Source organism: Dasypus novemcinctus, chromosome 3 (assembly GCF_030445035.2).
Source record: "Dasypus novemcinctus isolate mDasNov1 chromosome 3, mDasNov1.1.hap2, whole genome shotgun sequence".
Taxonomy (NCBI): domain Eukaryota; kingdom Metazoa; phylum Chordata; class Mammalia; order Cingulata; family Dasypodidae; genus Dasypus; species Dasypus novemcinctus.
The window spans coordinates 2,538,892-2,549,947 of NC_080675.1; the positions used below are offsets into that span (position 1 = coordinate 2,538,892).

At 51.9% G+C, this 11,056-nt stretch overlaps 1 pseudogene; it reads left to right on the top strand.

Moving 5' to 3' along the window:
* The first annotated feature begins 9,152 nt into the window (after positions 1 to 9,152).
* LOC101413941 (antizyme inhibitor 1 pseudogene) lies at positions 9,153 to 10,245 on the top strand (annotated as a pseudogene).
* Positions 10,246 to 11,056: the final 811 nt, after the last annotated feature.

An 11,056-nucleotide genomic window follows, 5' to 3' on the forward strand; every position in this document is an offset into this window, starting at 1 on the left:
TGAGCCCCCCAGGTGCAGCCCCTCCCCCGTCTATGCGCGCCAGGGGCAGCCCCTCCCCCGTTTATGAGCCCCCCAGGTGCAGCCCCTCCCCCGTCTATGAGCTCTCCAGGTGCAGCCCCTCCCCCGTCTATGCGCGCCCCCGTTGCAGCCCCTCCCGCGCTGATGGGCTCCCCAGGGGCAGCCCGCCTTTGACCGTGGTTCCTAGATGCAGCCCCTCTCACCCCCAAGCTCGGCCCCAGTCCAGGCCTGAGGCTCCAGGGGCTCTGGGGGCCCCCTCGGCCCAGGTAACAGGGAGGGCGGGGCTGGGCAGAAGGAGGGAGGATGTGAGCCCCTGAGGCGGGTGATGGGGGCTCTGGGCCCCTTTACTGTCCCTTAACATTTGGCAAACTCCCCGGGGCCCTGGAAAGGCTCAGGAGCGCGGCCACTTTGCTTCTGGAGAGCCTCGCCTTGGACTTGCGCTTGGTCTGCACCGGGGGTTCCGCCGGGCTGGGGGGAGCACAGGCCTGGAGGCAGGAGGCCCCTAGCCCCGGGGAGCTGCGCCTTCAGGGGCTGCTGCCCTAGCCTGGGAGACCCCATGGAGCAGGGGCCTGCTGCTGCCCACACTGGGTGGACAGTGGACAGCAGGATGGGGACAGGAGGTCAGGCCCAGCAGCCCCCCCCCAACCGGGTTCGTGTCTGAGGTCACGAGGGACAGGCTGGTGGGGAAGTTTGGGGGCGACTCAAAGTGTCTCAGGAAGGGCCTGGGCTTGCCTGCTGTTGGATGCAGCTGCAGGAGGAGGTGCTGTTTGGGGTCGCTTGGCCATCTTGCTCCGTGAAGGGAGGATCTGGGGAGTGGGGAAGGGGCGGCTTGGAGCCCGGACTCCCCTGGCCCGCAGCACGAGCCAGTTCGGGACCGCCCAGCCAGCCACCAGCACCCAAGGTGTCCCCACCCATCAGGGCTCGCCGCCCGTGTGTCGTGCGACAAGCTTCCAACCCCCGCAGACGGCCACGGTGCCCACCTGCAGGGCGCCCGGGTGCCCGCCAGGCTGCTCGCAGGGCACGTGTTGCCCCGAGGCCCTGGCAGGGCTGGCTTTCCCCAGCAAGGCTCTGTGGACACGGCCCCTCTGGTTCCCGGGGCACCTCGCTTCTGACCGGCTGTGCCTGAGTTTCCTAGGAGGGCCCCGGGCACCTGATTCAGGCCAGGCAGGCTCCAGGTGGCGTCCTCTGAATAGCAGCTCTGAAGATCCTACTCACAAACGCTCCTTAGCGGAGAGGGGCGTCTTGGAAGGGTGGGCACCCACAGGCGGGGGGGGGGGGTGAGCCCTGCTCGCGCTCAGGGGCCGTGCTTCCGTGCCCAACACCTGCCCTGCCCACCTCCAGGGACTCTGGGGCCAGCACTGGGCACCTAGAAGGCCCTCGGTGGACGTGTGTTGTGGTGTGCATGTGCCTTGGAAACGACCCACTCCAAAGTGGTGGCTCTTCAGGGGGAACTGGCCCCTGTGGTGCTGGCAGCAGGACCCTGCAGAGGGCCCGGGGCGGAGGCAGAGGCGCCATGGCACCCAGAGCCCAGGGCACCCCCTCTCAGACCCAACGCCCCCTCCCCGCCCTGAATGAAACACCCCTCCGCTGTCCTTCATGAAATCCTTTGTTACACATGTAATTGTTTTTTTTTAAATCAGTGTAATCCTCTGAGGTATAAAGGGAAATCAAAAGACCGATTTATGATGACATACATGTTTGGGTATTAATTCACTAAAAGGCTGAATGAAATATTCAATGCTCGGAACTGCCATTTGTCAAGAAGAAGTGGTTCATTTTAGAGGGAAAAAAAATCTGTCTCCATGTTGTAAATCTTATTTTCTTCGTGGGGATTTACCCCACATGTGTTAGTTTCTAATCTGCTAAAACAAATTCCATGCAATGGGCTGAGCAACAGGAATTTAATGGCTCACGGTTTTGAGGCTGAGAGAAGCCCAAAACAGAGGTGTCAGCAGGCGAGGCTGTCTCCCCACAGATGCTCTGGGGACAGCTGCCAGCCACTTCGTCCTGGGCTTTTCCATCCCATGACTTTGCATGTGGCACATCATCTCCTTTCGCCTCTGGGTTCCGCTGACTTCTCACCTCTCCTGTGGCTTTCTCCCTCTGTCTGAATTTCGTTTCTTTGGTAAAGGACTCTGGCAATCTGGATTAAAAACTCAACCTGGAAAAAAAAAAAAGGAAAAAGAAAATTAAAAATGCTCAACCACACATAAGCTAAAAGTAACATCTTCAAGAGGTCCTGTTTCCAGTGGACTCCTACACACAGGAATGGGTTAACGGTAAGAACACGCTTTCCCCTGGGGAGCGTAAATCACCCTCCCCCACCCCACCGAGGTCATCTGCATACCTGGAGGGCCAGGCCCTGCTCCTGACTGGTCTGATGATGATTTTATGACAATATGACCCAAGTAATCAACATACCCAATATCATTTCAATCAAAACGGCCACTCAGAGTTTTTGAGGAGCTCAGTAAACAGCCTCTGAAAACAGAAGGACTAAGTCAAACAGGAGAAACCAGATGCGCCGACACTACAGCGTCACTGTTTCGTGCTGGTGCCAGAACAGTTCAACCACAGGACAAGATAGGCACACCGGGCATGGCGGGGCGTTCCGAGAACGATGGCAATGGTGACGCGTTTAACAAGTGGTGCTGGGAGACGGGCCCACCACATGGAGGAAAATAAAAATGCATCCTTACTTAACCCCACACAGAAAAGACTTAAATGCAAAAGGTTAAGATATGAAGTTAGAAGAAAATGGAGGGAAGCGGATTTGGCTCAACTGATAGAGCATCCGCCTACCACATGGGAAGTCCAGGGTTCAAACCTGTGTGTGAGCTGGCCCACGCGCAGTGCTGATGCACGCAAGGAGTGCTGTGCCAGGCAGAGGTGCCCACACGCAAGGAATGCACCACTCACGGAGAGCTGTCCTGTGTGAAAAAAGCGCAGCCTGCCCAGGAGTGGCGCCGCACACACAGAGCTGATGCAGCAAAATGATGCAGCAAAACGAGACACAGATTCCTGGTGCTGCTGACAAGAATACAAGTGGACACAGAAGAACACACAGCAAATGGACGCAGAGAGCAGACCACTGCGGGGGGAAGGGGAGAGAAATAAATAAAAAATAAATCTTAAAAAAAAAATGGAGAGGAATCTTTGTGATTCCGGGAAGTGCTTCTTATACAGACACTCAAAAGCATCATCCATAAGGCCAGAAAATTATAAATACGGTTACATAAAAAGGAAGACTGTAGTCGATGGACCCGATGAAGGAATTAGAGGTATGAGAACCGGGGAACTCTGTCAGTGGTAAGGGATCAATGGCTCTGGAACATGCCGGGGCTCCCCGCAAATCAAGAGCTGACCCGGGCCAGCCCGGAGCAGGGGCTTCGCCCATGTGTTGGGTGGGGGAGGGCCTGCACCCCCGTGTCCTGAGCCCCAGGGGAGCTCCAGGGGAGCTCCAGGCCCCCACCGCCAAGGGCCTTTTTGAGGTCTGGGGTTGCTGAGGCCCCCCCCAGGAGGCTCCTGTAGCTGGGGGGCCCGGGGCGGGGGCTGGGCCCACAGAGGCCCTTCCAGGGTTACCCCAGCCCGCATTGCGGCCCTGAGGCTCGGCCGCGGCTTCACGTGCCCCCCCCCCCACGGGCCTGTGTGGCCTGCAAGGGAGGTGGGCTTCTGGGGGGGGGGCAGGGCATCCAGCTCCTGCCATGCCCGTGGGAGGGGCGGGGCGCCCACGGTTTGAGGGTCGGGCAGGTGTGGATGTGCGTGTGTGCTGGGGGGTTTGGGGTCAGGGAGTGGGGGTCTCTGCCTCAGTTTCCAATGGATGCTGTATAAACGGGGACACACTGGATAGCTTAGAGCAACAGAAATTTAGGCTCTAGTAGCTCTGCAGGCCCGAGGCCAAAGTCAGCCTCCAGGCGGAGTTCGGTGCCAGGCCCCTGGGGACCCAGGGGAGGGCGGGATCCTGGCTTCTTCCGGTTTCCGGGGCTGCGGGCATTCCCACGGCCACACCCCTCCAGCCCCACCTCCCCGGTCAGGCCACGCCCCAGCCCCTCCTCTGCAGCCAGACCACGCCCCTCCAGCCCCACCTCCCCGGCCAGGCCACGCCCCAGCCCCGCCTCTGCAGCCAGACCACGCCCCTCCAGCCCCACCTCCGCGGCCAGGCCACGGCCCCCCAGGCCCACCTCCCGGCCAGTCCACGCCCCAGCCCCGCCTCTGCGGCCAGACCACGCCCCTCCAGCCCCACCTCCCGGCCAGTCCACTCCCCAGCCCCGCCTCCGCGGCCAGACCACGCCCCTCCAGCCCCACCTCCGCGGCCAGGCCACGGCCCCCCAGGCCCACCTCCCGGCCAGTCCACGCCCCAGCCCCGCCTCCGCGGCCAGACCACGCCCCTCCAGCCCCACCTCCCCGGCCAGGCTACTGGCCCCCCAGTCCCCCGCGGGGGTGGGGGGGCGCCTCTGCGGTCATGTGGCCTAGTCCAATCGTCCCTGCCTCTCTCTTCTGAGGACACCGTGGAGTGGCCCCAGGGCCCAGCCAGCCAGTTCGGGATAGCCTCCCCTTCAGGCCCTTGGTCACCTCTGGGGTCACCTTTGTCCACCCTGGTGTCCCAGAGGGTGGCGAGCCGGCTGCCGTCAGCCCCTTAGCAGCTCATCCAAAGGTCCTGCTTACAGTGGGGTCACACCCAGGAACGGTTCAGATCCAGGGACCTGCTTTTCTGGGGTGCACACAGCTTCAAACCGCCACACCGTTATAAGCAGGGCCTTTTTTTTTTTTTTTTTAAGATTTAAAAAATTTATTTCTCTCCCCTCCACCGCCCCCCCCCAAGGTGTCTGTTCTCTGTGTCCCTTCGCTGTGTGTTCTTTTGTGTCCACTTGTATCTTTGTCAGCCGCCCCGGGAATCGGTGTCTCTTTTCATTGCGTCATCTTGCTGCGCCAGCTCTCCGTGTGTGCTGCCACTCCTGGGCGGGCTAAGCGGGGCCTTTGGATGAGGTGACCTCAGTCCACACCGGGCTCCGTCCTCTCACTAGGGCCCTGAACAAGCAGAAGGAAATTTGGGTGGAAGAGAGAGGCAGAGGGAGCTGCCGAGGTGTCAGGGGATTCCAGAGAGAAGGCAGGGGCCTGGAGGGGCGGCCACGTGCCCTGCCCCGTGACAGAGGAGCGGGGACCCAGGAGCCTGGCAGGGAGCCGGGCAGCCACCCAGAACCCCAGTCTTTGGGGAGAAAGCATCGCCTTGATGAGGCCTTGATAGAGACTTCTAGCCTCAAGACTGTGAGCTAATAAATCCCCCCTTGTTTAAGCCAAGCCACTGCGTGGTGTTTGAGCAGCCAGAGAAAATAAGAGTGTGCTTGGATGGGGCTGAGATGGAAGAGTTTATGTTGTATATGTTTCCACAACTGAAAAAACGAAGAGAGTGACTTAAGAGACAGCGATGATTCAGTGCACTCCACGATGCTGGCCTGGAACGAAGAATGGAGAGAAAAGACCCGAAAGGATATTATTGGGACTTGTGAATAGACTGAAATATAGACTGTTGGCTTTATAGCAGTCTTAAATCGATAGCCAGATAGATGATATTTAGGTAGATAGACAATAGATAGAAGAACAGATAGATGGGTAGACAGAATGATCTGACAAATGTGGCAGAATGTTTAAAGCTGGTAGGTCTGGGTACCTGGGTGGGGTCACGTTTCAGCTCTCTGTATGGGTTTTTTATCTCCGAGCTTGCTCCCCATCCATTTGCTTGTTGTATTTGCTATTCTTTGCACTTGTTGTCTGCTTGTTTTCAGTCATTGTCCACTTGTTGTCTGCTCATTGTCTGTTTTTTCTTTAGGAGGCACAGGGAACCAAACTCAGGACCTCCCGTGTGGGAGGTGGGTGCTCCACGGCTGGAGCCACATCCGCTCCCTCTGTATGGGTTTTGTGGTATTTTTGCCATTATCCTGTAAATCTGAAATTATTTCAAAATAAAAAAGCTTTAAAAAAGAAAGAAAGCAGGCAAGTCAAAGAATTAGATATTGACAGCAATAGGCACATAGATGTGTTTGTTTCTATACCCTACATACAGATACTTATATACACATATTATACAAATTAGTAGGAAGACAACCCAATAGAAAAATTAGCATATGATTGCTCTCATCTAAAACCAAGGATCTCCAAATGTCCAACAAACATGATAATGTGCTCAACTTCATTAGTCTTCAAGGAAATGAAAATTGAAATAAAAATGTGGGAGCAGATGTGGCTCAAGCCTTTGAGTGCCCACCTCCCACATGGGAAGTCCTGGGTAGAGGTCCTGGTGCCTCCTAAAAAAAAACAAACCAAACCAAACAAAAACAAAAACAAGCAAAAAGACGAAAAACCAACACAGGGACCAACGTGACTCAGTGGCTGAGCGCCGACTTCCCACAAAGAAGGTCCCACGTTTAATCCCCGGCCCCTCTACCTTAAAAAAAAAAATCAAAATGTGATACCATCACACACCCACCAGAATAATTCAAATGAGAAAGACTGCTGCCTCCAAGCACGGGTGAGGACATGGTACCTGGAACGCTCGAGCAGTGCTGCAGAGAGCAGAGTGGCAACAGGCATGCTGGGAAACTGGCTGACTCGATCGAAGTTGAACATGTGTATACCCTGGAGGCCAGCTTCTCATCCTGCAGTGCTGAGACCAGCTCAGCAATGGGTGTGCATGAAGGGAAGGCGAGTGGAACTGAAGAAATAAAGGACAGAAAGAGACACAAGAGAGGAGATAAAGGTGAGACACAAGAGAGGAGATAAAGGTGGGAAACACAGATTCCCGTGCCGCTGACAACAACAGAGCGGACAAAGAAGAAGACACAGCAAATAGACACAGAGAACAGACAACCGGGGCAGGGGAGAGAAATATATAAATAAATCCTTAAAAAAAAAAAATAAGGCACAGGTCATATGAAGTTCAAACGCCTCCTCACCTAAACATTTTTTTCGTGTTGACCAGATGGTGCTCCACCTAGTCAAGGCTCGGGGTTCCCAAGTCCACACGTTTTGTCTGCATTATGGAAACGTTTCAACTTCAAACCATGTTCCTCACTGTTTTCCCACAGCACTTCGGTATACACCAAATGGAATAAAAGACACAGCCAAGGATGTTCATAGAAGTCCTGTTCATGAGAGTCCTAAACTAGAAAAAAACCCACACATCCATCGACTGTGGAATGGATAACTAAACAGTAGCATGTTCATATAAAGGAATATTACAGTGCAATGAAACTGTAAAATACATGCTGTATTCAGGATATGTACTTATATATGTATATTTTTTTAAGATTTATTTTTTATTTATTTTTCTCCCCCCACTCCACCCCCTAGTTGTCTGCTCTCTGTGTCCATTCGCTGTGTGTTCTTCTGTGACCGCTTCTATCCTTATCAGCGGCACCAGGAATCTGTGTTTCTTTTTGTTGCGTCAGCTCTCTGTGTGTGTGGCGCCATTCCTGGGCAGGCTGCACTTTCTTTCGCGCTGGGCGGCTCTCCTTACGGGGTGCACTCCTTGCGGGTGGGGCTCCCCTATGCGGGGACACCCCTACATGGCATGGCACTCCTTGCGCGCATCAGCACTGCGCATGGGCCAGCTCCACACGGGTCAAGGAGGCCTGGGGTTTGACCTCCCATGTGGTAGGCGGACACCCTATCTATTGGGCAAAGTCTGCTTCCCGTATGTACTTTTACTGACTTAAAATCAATGTTAAAACACTGAACTCACTTAGTCAACTGTGAACACTGTTGATTAGTTTTGGAAACTATGTAAAATAATGCTTTATTCAGGTCTACGTGCATATATTGTCTTACAATCAACGTTAAGACACAGAACAGTGAATTGAAAATACTGTCTTCATTAGTTTTGAAAACTATGTAAAATACATGTTTAATTCAGTGCTATTTTTAAAAATGAAATACTATTACATACAAAAACATGTATGAATCTCAAAAACATAGAGAAATAAGCCATAAGTGAAATAAGCCAGACACAAAGGAATTCATGCAGGATGGTTCCATTTATACAAACAAATCTGTGCTATTCGATTCCAGGGTAGTAGCTGCTTTGGGGAGGAGTGAAGGGCCGGCAGCCAGCAGGTGGAAGGGCTGCTTCCAGGGGCTGGCCAGGGCCTGGTTCTCTGATTAGCTGTGTTAAGTTTGGTTGTATAGGTATGTTCACTTTGAGATAATGCACTGCCCTTTATACGTTTTTTTTTTTTTTTTTTAAGATTTATTTATTTATTTCTCTCCTCCCCCTCCCACCCCGGTTTTCTGTCCTCTGTGTCTATTTGCTGCGTCTTCTTTGTCCGCCGCTTCCGTTGTTGTCAGCGGCACGGGAATCTGTGTTTCTTTTGGTTGCATCATCTTGTTGTGTCCACTGCCCTTTACACTTATAGTTTGTGTATTCATATCTATAGATGTTATGTTTCAATAAAAATATTGAAAAATATATTTAAAAGCAAATACTGACAAAATTACAGTGATTAACAGACATATCCGCCTCCAGAGTTTAACACACCTTTCTGGGAAACTGATCCATCCGAGAGGCAAAATGCCAACAAGAATCTAGAAGAGATGCTCGCTGGCTCTTGGCTGGGCCTCTGGGTTCCCCTCTTTTTCCCGGGCATTGCCTCTCCTTGCTCTTCTCTTCTGGCTCTACTGCTCTGTGGCTGAGACGTCGCCCCTGCCAGCCCTGGCCTTTCTCCTTTCGGCCGCGTGGTTCTGAGTCTCTCCTCTGCAGTGGTCGCTGCTGCCCAGCTGGTGTCCATGCCCTGCTTTCCCCCGTGTCAATCCTGCAGTTCATCGCCTGGCCTCCCTGGGCATTCCTGCTCCCGGCAACCACATCCCTCTTTAAAAATTCTGCTGAGAAAGAGAAGACACTTTACCCAGCTCTTTGGGCGGTTTTCTTGTGATTTTGTGACCAAGTGCACAGTGATGCCGAGGCCGAGAAGTCCTGTGCAGAGAGCAGGTGGACTTCAATGCTGTGTCACCTTGGGAGCCGCAGGGCACGGGGGTCCTAGCTTGTCTGTTTTGTTGCATATTCTAAGGACCCAGGCACAGGCGGGGTGGCCTGTGTTGTTTTTCCTGGCTTATGACTTTCGGCTTTGTGGAATACGGTTGAGATGAAAGGATTTAATGGCAATGCAAACTACTCCATTGGCCTGGTGGATGAAGGAACAAACCTTGGAAATGTTATTGATAACTATGTTTATGACACTCCCTGCCAGGAAAATAAGCATTTTGGTGGTGGTGGGGTGATCTTGGAAAAACTGTAAAGAAACACAGTCAGTGGCAGAAGGCAGGGGCTCAGATAAAGCCCTTCGACACAGGGAAGTGCAGCTCCACTCCAGGTGTACTTGAGATTTTGGCTGCTCTTGGATTTGCTTGCTCTGGTAAAAATGAAATGGCTTTAGTGCAAGACGTGGATGTATCTCTAGAAAACATTATTTATAAAAGTTCATGCATGCACGTGTCTTAGATAAAATGCGCTGCAAAAATTGGAGTGAATATCATGGCATGTGACAATGAAACTGAATTGAGGAAACTAGTATGCAATCATCCAAATGCCACGGTCTTCCTACTTCTTGCAACGGAAGTTACTGGTGGAGGTGAAGAGGGTAACACAACGTCTGCCGCTATGGTACATTGAAGAACTGGAGGCATCTCTTGGAAGGTACTAAGGAAACTGATGCTCAAATGATTGCGATTAAATGTTACGTATCTCAAGTGTCTCAAGCACGTGGACATGCTCTGAGGCTCAGTGTGTGTTCAACACAGCTGGAGGGTTTGGCTTCAAGACGGACATGCTATTCCTTGGTGGGGGCTTCACAGGACCTGACTTTAATTGGAAGACGTTATTCATGTCATGTCATCAATGCTTTGTTGGAAACCTACTTTCCTGAAAGATCTGGCATTAAGATGATGTCAGAACCTGGGAGCTACTATGTCTTTCTGCATTTACACATGCAGTTAATAGCGTTGCAAAGAAAGTTGTTGAAAATTATCTGTTCTCTGGAGTAGAAGAAAATGAAAGTGAGGAGCCAGCCTTTCTGTATTATCTGAATGATGGTGTTTATCGTTCTTTGGCAAGTAAACTGTCTGAGGACTTAAATACCATTCCAGAAGGTCGCAGGGACTGCAAGGACGATGAGCCTCTGTTTACAAGCAGCCTTTGGGGTCCGTCCTCGGGGAAAGCTGTCTTCTTCCTGGGCTGAATGCGGGGGATTGGCTTATCTTTGAGAATATGGGAGCAGAAGCTTTCCAGGAACCATCTGCATTCAGTGATTCTCAGGGACCAGCTATTTATTACACGATGTCATTTAGTGCTTGGTGGAGACGCACGATGCTGGAGTTCTGTCAGACGCCGTGTGAGGGGCTCCTCGGCGCCTTCTTGCGTTCAGCTGCGCCGAGAAGACAGCTTTCCCGCCGGAGCGTCAGCAGGCCCACAGCTTCTGTAGAGCTGCTGTTGCAGGTCAAACTTGTCGGCCAACACTGCAGTGTGGAACAATTTGAACACTCTTTCTCTCTTAATCTTCTTGGAAACAAAAACTATTAGTAATAGCTATTTTGGATCAGATACAATCAGCTTTCAACTGTAATTCATTGAGGGGTAAAAGGAGATTTAAATAATGTATCCGGATTTAACTTACCAGTTTGCCCTACTACTAAGTGTTTACATTAAAATATGTAGCAAAATGGACGGCTTAGTGGAGATGGAAGCCATTACATTTTTACGTACAAGTACACAGTTTTTAAACTAAGGAGTCCTGTTAAAAAGCCTTGTAAAGTGAAAGTCTTTTACCCAGATATATCAGTGTCAGTGGAAGACCCGTGTGGCTTTATTAGATATGTTTAGACGTTTAGAATATGTCAATTTGTGCTCTGAACTGTAGTTTAATAAATGTGCAATTGCATTATAGTGTTCATTATATTTGACTTTGGATGATTGCAATGAATCTTTTTTTCCTAGATTTTACTGTTGTTTTTTATTCAGGCTAAAACTTTGGAAGAAGGGATGTAGCAGTTT